We start from the raw sequence: 15660 nt of genomic DNA on the forward strand, positions 1-15660 counted from the left end.
AGATATACACAGAATTGTATTAAGCTTTTAACCTAATTTACTCTACACAAGAAGTCACTCACAACCAATTTACTTAAAGAAAAAGGAAGCAGCAAAACTATGTTTTTCTCGCCTCCTAATTGCAATACATCTCTATAAGCGAACAAAAAAAGTTTGTGAAATATTCTAAATCTGAATCATTTGAGACACCGACTTCAAGGTCTCTTATGTATATTTCTTAAGAGTTAGTTCTTTGTATACAGTGATTGTAATCACGAATTCGTTGAACGAAACTACGTTTAGACATGACATTTTTGTCTGTTCACTGATGTGTGTGTTTGCTATTCAAAATAGACAATGACCTTTAAAATTTTCGACAAAGTTTTGTCAGAATTAAATTTAAAGTTGTTCAGAACTTGGGTAATCTTTCCTTTCAGGTTGTTTTAAATTCTACAATTGTATGTAAACGTACACATTGAGCGGTGTCTTTTCTTTTCGCGAGCTGTTTTGAAACGTTACTTGGCGTATTCCTTTATGTGTGTATGTATCGTTTATATAGATATGCTGCAAGGTGTGTAATATTTAAAGTGCTTATATAAAGACATTCGTATGTAATCTAACTGCACACAACTTTTCCAATATTTGGTATGCTGTCTTGTATGTATGTACGTGTGCGCGTGTCCTACTTTTTGTATCAGCAGTGCGATTCAATCACTTTTCAGTTATCTCTACAGGATTTCTATTGAATTTAGAGTCAACACTGAAAGTTATGACATTTTGTATACGAATACGTCTACATTGCGATCGAAGATAGAAAAATAGGTAATGGGTGTATATGTATATATATTGCTCCTTCTTCAGCACTATCCAACCCGTTAACCACCCACGAAAGCTTTCCTTAAATAATCACTAAGTTTAGCGGAGTAACACAATTGGATAGACCAATTTACATATCAAACACGTTCCTGACAATTAGTACATACATATTAATTGCTGGTAGGGACACTGTATTTCGTTTTGTAACCATAATATACTACCAAGTATATTTAATATTTATAAGTCAATACTGTGTCCTACTTTTTGTGTTAGCAGTGCGAGTCAATCACTTAAAGTTTTTCTCTAGAGATTTTCTATAGAATTTAGAGCCAGAACAGAAAATTACGACGAATACGTCTGTGCAAATAATGTGATCGAAGATAGAAAATTAGATAATAGGTATGTGAAATGACGTAACTTGTGGTGGCTCTAAATTCTATAGAAAATCTGTAGAGATAACTTAAACGTGTTGTGTATATCCTTGTGTGGGAAGTATAACCTATCTACATCTCCATTGATGTTGAAGCTTTCTGTAACACTGGGCAGCTTGCAAGTTTGAACATCTGTCTCATTGAGTTCTTGTTAATGGTCAGTTTAGAAGGCCAAACGTAGGCGTGTAGATAGGTACTATGCAAAGATATTGTGGGTGATGCTTGTTGCCAGCTGAGAGTTCTGACGATCATACTCTCTTTCCTCTCCTGAGGTATTCATTCTAATTCTGGGTGTCTGGAATTCCACAATTGTTTAGCCTTTGCATATACCGAACTTTCTGGGATTAGATTGTATATATATTCTTCATATGAATCTTTGTTAAGAGCGTTAGTTTATTGTATATACAGTAAGTGTAGTCACGAACTGGTCGAAGGAGACTACATTTAGCCATGATGATTTTGTCTATTCACTGATATTTGTGTTTGTTTGTTTTTCAAAATAGACAATGACCTTTAAAATTTTCGATAAAGTTTTGTTAGAATTAAATTTAAAGTTGTTCAGAACTTGGGTAATCTTTCCTTTCGGGTTGTTTTTAATTCTACAATTGTATTTAAACGTACATATTGAGCTGTGTTTTTGTTTTCGTGAACTGTTGTGAACCGTTACTTGGCTTATTTCTTTATATGTGTAACGTCACAGCGCTGTTGTGTGTATATCATTTGTATAGATTTACTGCAAGGTATGTAATATTTAAAGTATTTATATAGAAATATTTGTATGTAATCTGACAGCACTCTGTACCTCAACTTTTTCAATATTTGGTATGTTGCCTTCATATGAGCAGTAATTACACACGTTCACATATCGGATTGACCATTAGAGATGGTCAAAAAGTTTCCGTACTAGTTATGTTTAATAACTGAAATCTGTTTTAAAGTACATTCTTGCCCATTTTAGACGTTTATCAATATTAGTTGGAGATATAGGAAACTGGCGAGGAGATTTTTTCACAGAACCAATGTCGCGAAGGACTCTACACCTTTTGTTTCTCTTTACTCCAACAATCCCAGCCATATTAAATACCTTATCACTACTGAGTAGTGGGTTTTTAGCGACGATGCGTTTCTGCTAACGTTTATCTCTCGTGGACAAGTTCTTGAACCCCTTTCCAGACCTTGGTTTCCTGTTCTTTGTTATATCTTCAGTTGTTTTCTTGATTGTTCGATGATGTGGGTCAAGCTACTTCGAAATGTTCAAAGAGGTCATGCCATTACTTAAAAGCTTAGTTATTTTCTGCTTTTCAGACGCTGTAATATCTTTCTTTTTACCCATGACTATATTATGACCTGCAAAATAACAAAAGCGTATTATTAACACTGTAAAAATATAAATTCCAACATTTGCATAATAACTTCAGACAGCCAATTTCAGTAAATTCTCAATTACTCACGAAAAACAGATCAGATGTGTGTCAGATTATAGCCACAATTAAGAAAGAGCATTTGTACCAACATCCTAAAATTTCAGCTTCCTATATACATGTACATTCATTTTATTATAAAAAAAACCGATTTGTATAATATCTTCAGACAAGGTGTATATAACTTTGATAATAGGGGGATCCCTGAATGATCGATGTATATCAAAGTGAAGCGCACCACGAATTGGCTACACAGAATATTACAAGACAGCCTCTGTCAAGTAATCCTTAATCATAGTACAGGATGTACCGATGAAGGGAAGTTCACTGTTGTTATGTAATCCACAACTCCAGTAGTAGCCAAAGGTATGCAACGGTGAATGGAACCTTCGGGTTCCATAGTAATACTCACTGATGAAGATTGTTTATCACAGGGTCCGAAATCAGGTAATATGAGTAAGCCTGCAAATCCATTTGCGATTTTTAATCGCTATTTGGTAAGTTGGCTTTATATTTACTCATTTCCTCGAATTCACCTGTGTGTATAAGTGATAACTCTTGTTCTTGAGCCGTTTTGACTCTTATTTCTAGCAATGCTGTGTACTATCTTGTACTCTGATTATAAATTGATAATTTTATCTTTATGGTTATTTTATGCTTGCTATTCATTTATATTACTTCTTATTAATAATAATATCTTTATTTTAAAAATTATATTCACTTCGATCATTTTGAATTTGCCGCTGCGTTCAAATAGTCAATAAACACATGGTGGCGCGAGTACTTTTAACCCTCGGCTGTAATACTCACAGATAAAAACTAAGTGTTTACCACAGAGTCCGATATCAGGTGATATGAATACGTCTGCAAATTCATTTGCGATTTGTAATCGGTATTTGGTAAGCTGGCTTTATATTTACTCGTTTCCCCGAATTCACCAGTGTGTATAAGTGATAACTATGGTTCTTGAGCCGTTTTGACTATTATTTCTAGTAAATGCTGTGTACTACCTTGTACCCTGATTATAAATTAATAATTTTACCTTTATGGTTATTTTATGCTTGCTAGCCACTTATATTACTATTTTTTATTAGTAATAATTTTCATAATATATATATTTATGCATACATATACATAATTTGATCTCACCGATTTTATCACACTGATTTGGTCCAACCTACAACCCTAGAACGGTTATTTTGCATGCATACATACATACATACATACACACACAGGCACGCACACACACACACACACACACACACACACACACACACACACACACACACATTTATATGTATATACATTATGTATACTTGCAAAGGTTTTATCAAGTTGTCGGTAGGACTGAAACCTATATGTTTGACGAGGAATATCTCGTGATATTTGATTTGATATATGTCCCTTGCGATAACGATCTGTTGTATTTCGCATCTTATAAGATCGAAAGAATATGCACAAGACAAAATAGTGATGGGCTTCATATAAATGACTAAAAATTTGAAAGACGGTGCCTTCAGCAGGGTATCTTCCATTGAATAAATCCAATAAGAAAAGGAAAAAAAGCAGAAAGGAATAAAAGAATGGACTGTGTTGAAGCTAATGGAACGCGTTTGTCCTGTGATTTACTTTTGTTTCTTGCATTTCTTCCTGATTGATTCTAAAAGTACTGGTTGTCATTGTGGTTTGAAATTCTTCAGGCAATATGTATTTTTATGTTGCACTTCAATATTAATCTTGTTACGAAGTAATTTTGTATCAAAATATGTTATTTTATGCCAAGAACTGTAGATTATATGTCTTCCTACTTGTAGTATAAACTTTGGCAGGCTTTATGTAGGACAGTTTTATATAAATATCATTTTCTTTTCCTCATTTAATGATCATTTATGCTATGAGAAAGTCACCATATTCTTATTACATGTTTCAGAAGGAGCTGGCATGTTCTGAATATCGATTTTTAAAAGTGTCTTTCCTGAGTGTTTAATAACTTCCTGAAATACTGTTGGCTGTTAGCACTATAACATAATAATAACTTTCATATTTGTGCGGTCAGTGGTTCTAAATTGTACAATTGCATTTAGATCTGAGGTGGTCTCTTCTTTTATTACTATGATTTCTTTATTCGAAATGCACCGGAAACTTATATTTACGTTGTTATTAAATAATTTGTTCAATTGGGAAATGTCTATTAAATCGAATTAGAAAATTTCACGCAGTTCTTACTTTTACATATTTATTGCATGGCAGATAAAACCAAGCTGTAATACTTACCTAGGTAGAAATTTAAGTATTATATTCATTAAGGTACCGTTATATATTTTCTCTAATTTAAAAAAAAACTTATTTTTCTGATCAGAGATTTTAGATATTTTTATACATATGCTCTCAGTAAAATTTTAAGATGGTTAGTGTGTTTCTTTATTACCTGGCTAGTTTACAATAAAATTGTGAGTTCTTGATATATATAAACGCTCAAATGTATGAAGTATAATCTTCACGAGTTTGTTGTTATTGAAAAATCAAGGTCGAAGTCCTTGAGAGTTTGAATCGACCTTTAAAAAAAACAACTTATTTGATTTATAAAACCATACTTTTTGTACTTCATATATAAACCACGAGTCTGTTCAATACTGTTCAATACTGAACCCATCTGTTCAATACTAAATCTACTTTCTAACTTATCAATAATATATAATCCCATCAATTGTCACATAACGGCTTAGCTGAAACTATGCAGGTTAATATCGAAAAGATTTTCGACACTTTTCTTTATTCAGGTGGAATCATCTCGAAAAATAGCGATTTCCTTGTATTTTAAAAGCATCTTCGTTGATGGTGACAAGTCTATACAACATTATAATTTTCAGATGAAATATCTTTTAGACAGACGGTTAAAAGCCAACGATGTCAGACAGAGTTAACTAGTATAGTTTTCTTTTTAGACAGTTCTATATTTAAGAGATGAAGAATTATGTACATTATTTATGTTATTTACATTTGACTGATATTTGTCCTCATCTTGTTTGCTGTTAACACAACGTTTCGGCTGATATACCCTCCAGCCTCCATCAAGTGTCTTGGGGAAATTTCGAACCTGGGTTCTCATTCCTAAAGTATTTTTTCGATGTTGTTATTATTATTATTATTATTATTATTATTATTATTATTATTATTATTATTATTATTATTATTATTATTATTATTGTTATTATTATTATTATCATTATTATTCAGGTCACTGCCTGAAATCGAACTCGGAATTTTGGGGTTAGTAACCCGCGCTCTTAACCGCTACGGGCATATGGCGTAGTGGTTAAGAGCGCGGTCTACTAACCCGAAGATTCCGAGTTCGATTTCAGGCAGTGACCTGAATAATAATGATAATAATAATAATAACAATAATAATAATAATAATAATAATAATAATAAATGCCCAGATGTAGTATCAGGCAGTGGCTCTCATAGCTTCTGATCTTAATGGATTGGAAGTGTTATCATGTAGATTGTTTTGTCTTGATATAAAAGATGGGCTACAGCAAATATTCTGCTTAATACCACAGATTTGCTTGTCAGTTGTTTGACCGTAACCAGTTGAGCATGTCCCTTGGTGGCTGACGATATGTGTATCTCTGATCATGAGCAGAAGTAGTGGGGGAGCATGATAGCCATGTGTTGAGAGGAATTCTTTGGGGTTTGAATAATTCACCTTTGGAAACATGGGTGTTTTGCTCAACATCCTTAAACAAACCTTTTGAGCGGGATGAGCTACTCGACCTGAATAAAATTCTAACTGGGCCTCACCTGCGAGGTCATGCGCTGTTTATCTTGATATGAGATTACCACGTCGCGCACATATGGTTGTGACGCATGTGCCTGGTGTACCCTTATCAGACGGGTAGTCATGATGGGTATAATGGGCTTCGTATATTTTGCCCCAGTGTCACTTTGATGGCATGCACTGCTCTCTCACTCAATAATAATAATAATAATGATAACAACAACATCGAAAAATAAATATCTTAGGAATGAGAACCCCAGTTCGAAATTTCCCCAAGACACCTGATGAAGGCTGGAGGGTATATCAGCCGAAACGTTGTGTTAACAACAAACAAGATGAGGACAAATATCCGTCAAATGTAAATAATGTAAATAATGTATGTAGTTTTTTTAGTTTTGGTGTTTATGAAACCATAAGTGATGTGTGCTCTTTTGAGTAAAATGGGTTTGCAGATTTTCTAATTTCATTACTAAAAACATCCAAGATTTGATTAATTAGGACCTATCTCACTTAAAGTTTCTATGTGTCTGAAATTAGACTTTGTTAGGATGTTTTTCTTGTGTTTTTTTTTTAAAGTTACATAAGAGCTACACTCAATCTATGTTGAACTCTTCTTTAAAAGGATAGAGGAAGAGACTAAAAATTATATTCCACATGTACGCCAGATAGTATTGGAGGATTTTTATTTTGTTCATAGTTTGCCTCTGATTTCTTTTTAGCCTTCCCTGTTAATAAATTTTTCTAAATGTCTATATATATTTTGTTAGCAAAATTATAAACCTTGTAGGTTTTGGTTAATGCATTGATGCTTAAATGTAACTTAAACTAATGTGATAAAACTGGCCTTTTCAATTTTTATCCGGAAGGCCAGTTATTTCTCAAATCCTTCTAGTTATTTAGTTTATGCGAGCTATTTTTGCGATTTGACCACAAGTTTATCGTTTGTGTTCATGTCGATTTTTCATTTTTTTTTCAAAAATGTAATCTTTCCCTCACTTTATAACACTTTCCAACAGATCACATATAATTCATAAAATTTTTCACCTGTTTATTAATAATTTGCAATACTTTTCGCCTGGTCAGTGATACTTTATAACACTTTCTGTTTAGTCACTAATAATTTATAGAGATCTTATTGGTAGGTTTTGGTATATTTTAGTAGAACATGTGAGATTTATTGATTCCATTTAAACGCTTTTCGTGTTGAGTGATTAACATCATAAAAGCTGGCTAACAGTAATAGTAGCAGAAGCAACAGCAGTAACAGCAGCAACAGCAGCAGCAGTAGTATCATCAACAGAAGTAATTGTTGTAGCAGCAGTAGCAACAGTGGTAGCATCAGAACCAGTAGTAGTAGTAACAGCAGCAGCAGCAGCAGCAGCAGCAGTAGTAGTAGTAGTAGTAGTAGTAGTAGTAACATCATCGTTTTCATCAGTAGCAATATCGGCAGCAGTAGTAGTAGTAGTACCAGTAGTAGCAGCAGTTGTTGCAACAGTGGTACCAGCAGCATCTGTTGCAGTACTAGGAGAAGTAGTAATAGTATTAGTAAAAGTAGTAGTAGAAGAAAGAGGAGGAGTAGAAGGAGGAACAGCAGATCATTGTTGCTGCTTCTTATGAAATTTACGCGCAACACTGGATTTCTTGTTCACTGCTTCATCTCAGCATCATTCGTTCAACCTCAAAACTTGTTTCGATTGTATTCCTTGCATTTGACTATTAGGTTGGAAAGAAACTACTGTCGCATTTCAAGATGGAAAAGAAATAAATACTTCTTTGGTCTCAATTGATATTTAATCAAGATAATATTTTCCCTCATTATTAATAATATAATCCCATCTGTTGGGTAAATTACGGATCCCATGGGCATCAAATTCTTCAGGTTTCGAAGAAAACAAAACAAACAGAAAACAAAACAAAGAAAAAGACATTCAATATAATTTTTAACCTCTTTAAAATTTAACTATTTTCCTTCTAAATACTGTTGCAATTAATTCAGGAGAGTAAGGAAGATTAGGCAAAACCTCTATATTCAGTGCAATAAATTTTTCTTGAATGACTTGGGCAATATGTGGTCTTGTATTATCGTGTAAGAGCAACACCCTTTTACGATTGACCAATGATATGCATTTTTTCGGGAAAGTTTTGTGCAATGCTTCAAATTGATGACAACATTTCTCATTGTTTCGTTTTAGTTCAACACTTCATAACTGATGTTACTTTTCATATTCTACCAAACACAGGGCATAATTTTTTCTGGTGTATACCTGATTTAGGTTTGAGTTCTCCTTTTCCCTTGAGTACTACCATCGTTGTTTTAGTTCTAAATGATTATAGAAGATCTACTTTTGATCACTTGTGATAATTCTATCTAGGAAGGGTTCGGTTGCAATTTTAGTCTTCAATGATGTACCGAGAGGAACTCTGTAACTGATCCATTGAGGAAGTTTAGGCACTTTTCTTTGATCATGAAGATGGTTTCTGATTAAAGTATGTCTTGAAATGAACTGTTTTTAGAAGCTCATTATTGGTAGACCTTGGCCATCCACATAAAGAATCTGTGAGAAAGTATTTCTCTAACACAACTGGCCAAGCCATTGTTGACATGTCCGGAGATTTTAAGCTTTATTTCTATAAATAGAACGAATATTTATTGTTGCTTCCATTGTCAAAAAGTCCCTTTTTGAATTCATACAACGATTAATTTTAAAAGAGTAAAATCTGTATGAATACTACTGTGTTATAAAGGAATAAATAGAATATAAAAATTAATTCCAGCCATATATATATATATATATATATATATATATATATATATATATATATATGTGTGTGTGTGTGTGTGTGGAACCTTTGGAACAGTGCAGTGACGTTCAGCTAGGGGCCTGGTATAACTCTCGATGCAAATGTTTGGTGTCGACCCCTCCAGGATCTTCCATACGTATATCACTGCATTTCTCTCTCTTCTTCGCTCCAGGGAGTAGAGTCACAGCTCTTTCATTCTTTCCCAGTAGCTCAACTGTTCCACTGATGCAATCTTTCTGATATAGCATCACTGAGCTGCCTCAAGTTCTACTATTAATTTGACGCTGTAGGTGACCACAGTTGAGAGCAGTAGTGCAAACGGCTGAGTACAAATATCCTACATAGAACCAGCATAGTTCTTGGCCCCTTGTTCAGAAATTTCTTAGAATTCATCCGGCTATTTGCTTGCACATTGCTACCATCTTAGTGATATGCACGTGAAACGAGGCGTTCAGATCATGCACTGTAAATGACTCTAGGATTGCTGCTCCTTTTGGTCCAAAGTGTCTTTGTTGCGGCATGTTAGCACAAGATAACTGACAGCAGAGAGTTTGGAATTTACCTGCATTAAACTGCATGCTGTTTTCATCAGCCCATTCATATATGGCATTTTGGTCTTTCTGTAGAAGATTAGCATCAAAAGGTTCCTTGACTGAATGTGTCGTTGGCATAGCTAGTAAGTATGGCTATCTGTGTAACTGATGGCATGTCCGAAAGAGCCACTATAAACAGCAGCGACCTCAAGACACTTCCCTGGGAATTCTGGTTGCTATTACTGTCTCCTTGGAGAGGGTTCCATTGGCTGCCACAATAGAGTTTCTGTGATTTAAGGAGTCGTGTAACCACTCTCCAAGTTTTCCGACTAGGTAGAGTCTTCGTATCTTGTGACATACCATTTTATGTTTAACCTTATCAAAGGACTTTGCAAAATTGAGATATATCACATACACGTTTGGGCGATTTGTTAATTCAACACCCAGTCATAATGCTGCAAAAACTGTGTAAAGCAACTTCTTCCCGAGCAGAAACTAAGCTGGTTATCAGGGAACAAGTCATTATCTCCAAGGAACATGATCAGCTTCCTCTTGACAATGTGTTCCATATCTTAGCTGACACGTAAGGTTAGAGGGACAGGCTTATAATGTTTTGTATCAATGCTGCTACTTTCTTTATGAATAGGACGTAGTGGGCACTGGTCTGACATTTCTAGAGACATCAGTGGAGGCCACCCTAGAGCTTTTGTTGTTTGTGGTGGTCCTAAATGCTGGTACGTGTTTCTGAGACTCAATGTCTGATGAATCCAGGTCAGCTGCTTTACCATCCTGTGCCATTTCCAAAAAAACATAAATATCTTTCCACACTCAGTTCTTATCCATTTTTTCGTTTCTAACAGAAAAAATATTTCTTAATAAATCGCATGCTAATCTTATACTAATAGGTTTTATTGGCATCAGCTGGTGATATTTAGAAAACGAAATTTCACGAAATCCAAAACAAACTTGTCTTCAACATTCTATGTCAGAAAGTTATAAGAAATAATGAAGTAGAATGACAATTTTAATTTCTTTCATAGTTTGGCAATACGTCATTTTCATAGAAAACAGAAAGTAATAGTGTAAATGTTTTTACTTTTATAAACTTATAATGCTGCAATGGTTGTGGAATTACTACGACTGTAAACTTGATTCAATAGAAGCTATTCTCACGTATCTGATTCTCATAAGAATCAGCAGGAAACAAAACGAAATAGAATGAAACTAATAACGAAAAAACCCAACAAAATCTGTCATGTTTTACTGATCTAGTACTCAACATACAAATGTACTTCACCATATATTTGACGCTATCGATGAAAGTCTGTTGACAGAAGTAGCTGATAACTGGACTAAAATGTCTTATAGTATTTAATCTTTCTTATATTTCTGGGTTAACATTGACTTTCATTCATGTAGAATCGAGGAAACAAATCCATCTTATATGAAAGTATATTAATAGTATATTAATGAAAGTATATTAATAGACTTTGCATTTCAACAAAAGTGCTTTGATGCCAAAGAAAAAAAGAAGCAATTACATTTGTGAATGCTAACACGAAATGCAAACAAAAATGAAAAAGAGCAAACAAACCAAAAAGTTCTACTTCCATGATTTATTTTATAACTCCATGATGTAAATTGACAGTGAATGCCAAGGCCATACATATTCAGCTTTTGACCAGTGGTGAATAAGTGATAAAACAAATTTATAGGTTTGAAATATCATTTATGGAGATGCACATGATCAATAATAGTCAGTATTTGACTAACAAGCTTACATGGTCTGTACATTGATAAGCTGATTGAACTAGAAACAATTGCTTTTTTCTATATTTGTCAAATCACAAGAGACGTCTGGCGAGTTTATAGTTGAAACACCAAAATTTTTCAAGGAAATAACACACTGGAATAATTTCCCACTAGTTTTTCTATACCTGTAGGACAACTTGAACTTAGCTCTTATTACAAAACTAATTCTTTGTGTGAAGCAACAGAGATTTCAACTAAAAGGACTAAGGACTTGAAATACATTTAGTAAGTTCTTATTTCAGAATTTATGAGGGAGACAGATTTACTTTCAACACTTCTGCACTCGATAAAATACATTCAATTAACTCTCTCCCAAACACAAAAAATATACATCTATATGAGAAATTAATAATACCGTGCACCAATTCTTTACAGTAAGAACTGCAACAGTTCATCTGTTTATAGATAGATGACCTCAGCTTGCGAAAATGAAATGCCTCTGCTGAGGCGATATAAAACAGATACCATTACTCTAGTAGCCCGACCAATTTGAGTTAACTACAATTGTTGGATATACTACTCTTGTATTAACTTCTATCTTGTCTGGCAGTTAAATTGCTATAAAGAAAGTTTTTGGCAACACTACTTAAGCACAAAAATTCTAAACTCTTAACGGCTTTTAATATACATTTGCCTTATTGGACTGTTTCAGCTGTGATGAGTAGTAGTTTATTCAATTTAGAGTTAGTGGGCATATTTCTATGATATAGATAAATTGCAACCGATTTATCCTTTATTTCTACTGCAAGCACGTTCACTAAAACAACACATTAACACTATTTTTATTCGATGAATATACAATCAACTTAACTCTTGTGCAATTATGAACAGATTCTGTCTATGTATTTGTTCTAGTAACAAAGTGCTAAGTAAAAATATGAATTAAAGATAATTTGTACATTATTTAATGAAGCTCATGAAAATGGATAATTTGTTTGGCTATGAAATCAAGGTTAACTCTTCGTCAGAGATAAAACAGTAGATAAAGCTCTGTCCTCAGGTTCAAAACTTCAGATGTCTGTTCTCTTCACTGCATACGAACAAACTTCATATAGCTCACGATCACATTACAGACTTAATATTATTTTAAAACTTGAGAATCAGCTAAGAGGTAGAGAAGACACATTCCATGTGGAGAATACTGCTATTGTTTAGCCCTGATCGAGAGGCTAAACAACTGCCATGATAATCCTGTATTTTTGTATTTCAAGGACGACATTTTTCAATGTATTCGTTTTGTATTTACGACGGTAGGATGTGATTTAAAGGAAATTTGGTTGCTGTTTCTCGCAAGTTTCGTAACTGCATAAAAGTACTGATGTTGGTTCGTGTCTAGAGTGGAAAGATAATTGTCAGTTCATCGCACTTTATTGTTCGTCCTTCCAAAGTCTGTTAGTCAATTCTAGTTAACCGAGAATTTCACTTCATATAAACCTCTCCAGGAATCAATATAACACAGAATTTATTGTTAGCATTGTTGCAGAGGAAAAGACAAGGAAGAAAATATATTGCTGTATAGCCTATAGATATCTCTCACATTACGGAACCATTGAATTCATGAAAATATTACCGTGTGGAATTTTGTCATGGAGAATATATTTTTCCCATTGATTCTAATGTTATGAATTGATATGCGTTTAAAGAAAATTTCCCGGAATAAACAACAAAACAAAAGAATGAGAAATGCAAGCATTTTTTATGCATAAAATTGTTTAAACACGCAAAGTACAGTATGTATACATAACAATACTTGGAGGAAAGTACATTCGGGAGTAAAAACGAATACAGTAATATCATAGTAGGTACATGCTCACCAAAAATGAAACTCGTTGCTGGGGGATAAGAAATATTGCAATGGGATTTCCTAGGGAAGAGAGAGAGAGAGAGAGAGAGAGAGAGAGATAGAGAGAGAGAGAGAGGGGGAGAGAGGGAGAGAGAGAGAGCAATATCTTCGGTCCTGTAGCTCATTATGATCAGTATCTGATTCAGGATTGAAAGAACTTGTCCAACATTGTTTAATGTTTACAGCGCAGCATATTTTTTGACAGCTCAGTATAGTAACTGAACTCATTATGAATCCTTTTAGAATTTTCATGTTACATTCATGATTAAGAACGTTATGAAAAACAAGACCCCCCCCCACCTCCCGCCACAAACTGACAAACTTTTCTTTAGGTGCTAGCAAGAATGTTGAGAACAATTAAAAACAAGAAGTGGGAAGAGGGAACGGGTAGGTGTTAGAAAAATGTTGGGTGCAGTGAAAAATAAAAATAAATATGTAGCAGTAAAAAATGAATTTAAAGAATCAAATTGGAGGGCCATTAACAATAATATTGTACAGAGAATGCAAAGAGAAAATGATGAGAGGAGCGGCCAGGTGTATTAAATGTTGTGGTAATTATATATAAATTCTAATAAAACTCATATTTTTATGACTGTGTGGTTAAGAACTTGCTTTGCAGCCACGTGTTTCGCGTTCAGTTCGACTGCGTCGTACTTTGGGCAAGAGTTTTTATCTATACACCTGAGCCGACCTATGGTTTGTGAATGAATTTGGTAGAGGGAGCTGTATGGAAGCTCACCGTGTGTAATATATATAGCAATAAGAAAATGGAGGGGAATATGAGGCACCCATCAACTTACAGACACTGTATTCCGTTGATTAATCTGTTTATTTTATAACTTAATTGACAAAAAACACAATATACAGACACTTATGACATACCATGTCATATAAGCAATTAAGATTTAAAATTTAAAGGACATTTAGCAATTGGAGAAGGGAGATATTATCCCTTAGTGGGTTGGATCCTCAACCCCTAACTCTCTTGGATTATATATATATATATATATATATATATATATAGGCGAAGGTAAAGAATACGCACACCACCCTTTTTCGGCGTTTAGGTTTAGGGCTACGCCGAAAACGGGTGGTGTGCATATTCTTTACTTCCACCGTTTATATATATATATATATATATATATACATATATATATATATATATATATATATATATATATATATATATATATATATATGTGTGTGTGTGTGTGTGTGTGTGTGTGTGTGTGTATGTGTGTGTGTTTGTTGACAGTAAGTAAATAAATAAATCAAATGTAGTTAGCAAAACTTAACTGTATTATTGCTGTTTTTTAGTCCAGGGTTAGTGATGATTGAGAACAACCCTTCCAGCTCTGATATCCGTTCCTTTCTTCATATTGCCTTTTCTTCTGGAATAACGCACTCCATACAATATTATCAAATGAATCTTTTTGCTAGACGATATGATGTGGTTTGAGGGAAATTTGGGTGTTATTTTTCTAACATGTTGAACAGGCGTGTAAAAGCTCCTTCACTAGCTGCTGCAAAAATTTGACCCTGTTAAGCAAAGTTTAGGCTTCCATTGAAAAATTTTTTAAATGAAATAAAAAAAAAAAAATAACATCTATAAAATGTAAAAAAGGGAAGACAAATTTTGTCTTTAAAAAGGCAAGAAAAAGTGTTTCTGAGGCGATTCATTTGTGAATAAAAATGCATTAATTATGGCACTTTGGGTTCAATAATTCAGAGAAAATGCTCCTCTATTTCAACGTTTTACTGAATACAGTATTAAACACATGACAAAAATAAAATAACAGCATGAAGATATATTAGCGAAATTAATAAGATTAAGTTTTAAAGCGTAAAGTAATTTTATGAAATTTCAAAATATGCACAGGTACACCTACATATACACAATAAACACAATGGACTTTCATTAGTATAAAATTATGAAATATCATATACACAAGAAACACACATCATATACATAATAAGCATAATGCAGTATTACGCTAATGCAGGAGTTTCGATAGTAAAAAGTATTATATCTGCTTAATAAAATACAATCGTTTATTTTCTTATTATTTCTCAAACCACTTAACTAATTTTCATAAAATTTCAGCTGTTATGAACGAGCTATGAAAATTTGATTACTTCTGTTAATAATTTAATATTCCCAGCAAAATATTTTCATTCTTGCGGATGTGAAGAAATACATAAACAAAATAAATACATTGCTTACAGTTTGAATATAAACATA

At 33.5% G+C, this 15660-nt stretch overlaps 1 protein-coding gene across 3 annotated transcripts in view; it reads left to right on the top strand.

Moving 5' to 3' along the window:
- LOC106877887 (uncharacterized) overlaps nt 1-15660 on the top strand; it is a 168405-nt gene that overhangs the window by 39508 nt on the left and 113237 nt on the right. The gene's annotated exons all lie outside the window — the stretch shown is intronic.

Source organism: Octopus bimaculoides, chromosome 4, assembly GCF_046866305.1.
Source record: "Octopus bimaculoides isolate indiv1 chromosome 4, ASM4686630v1, whole genome shotgun sequence".
In the NCBI taxonomy this organism is placed as follows: domain Eukaryota; kingdom Metazoa; phylum Mollusca; class Cephalopoda; order Octopoda; family Octopodidae; genus Octopus; species Octopus bimaculoides.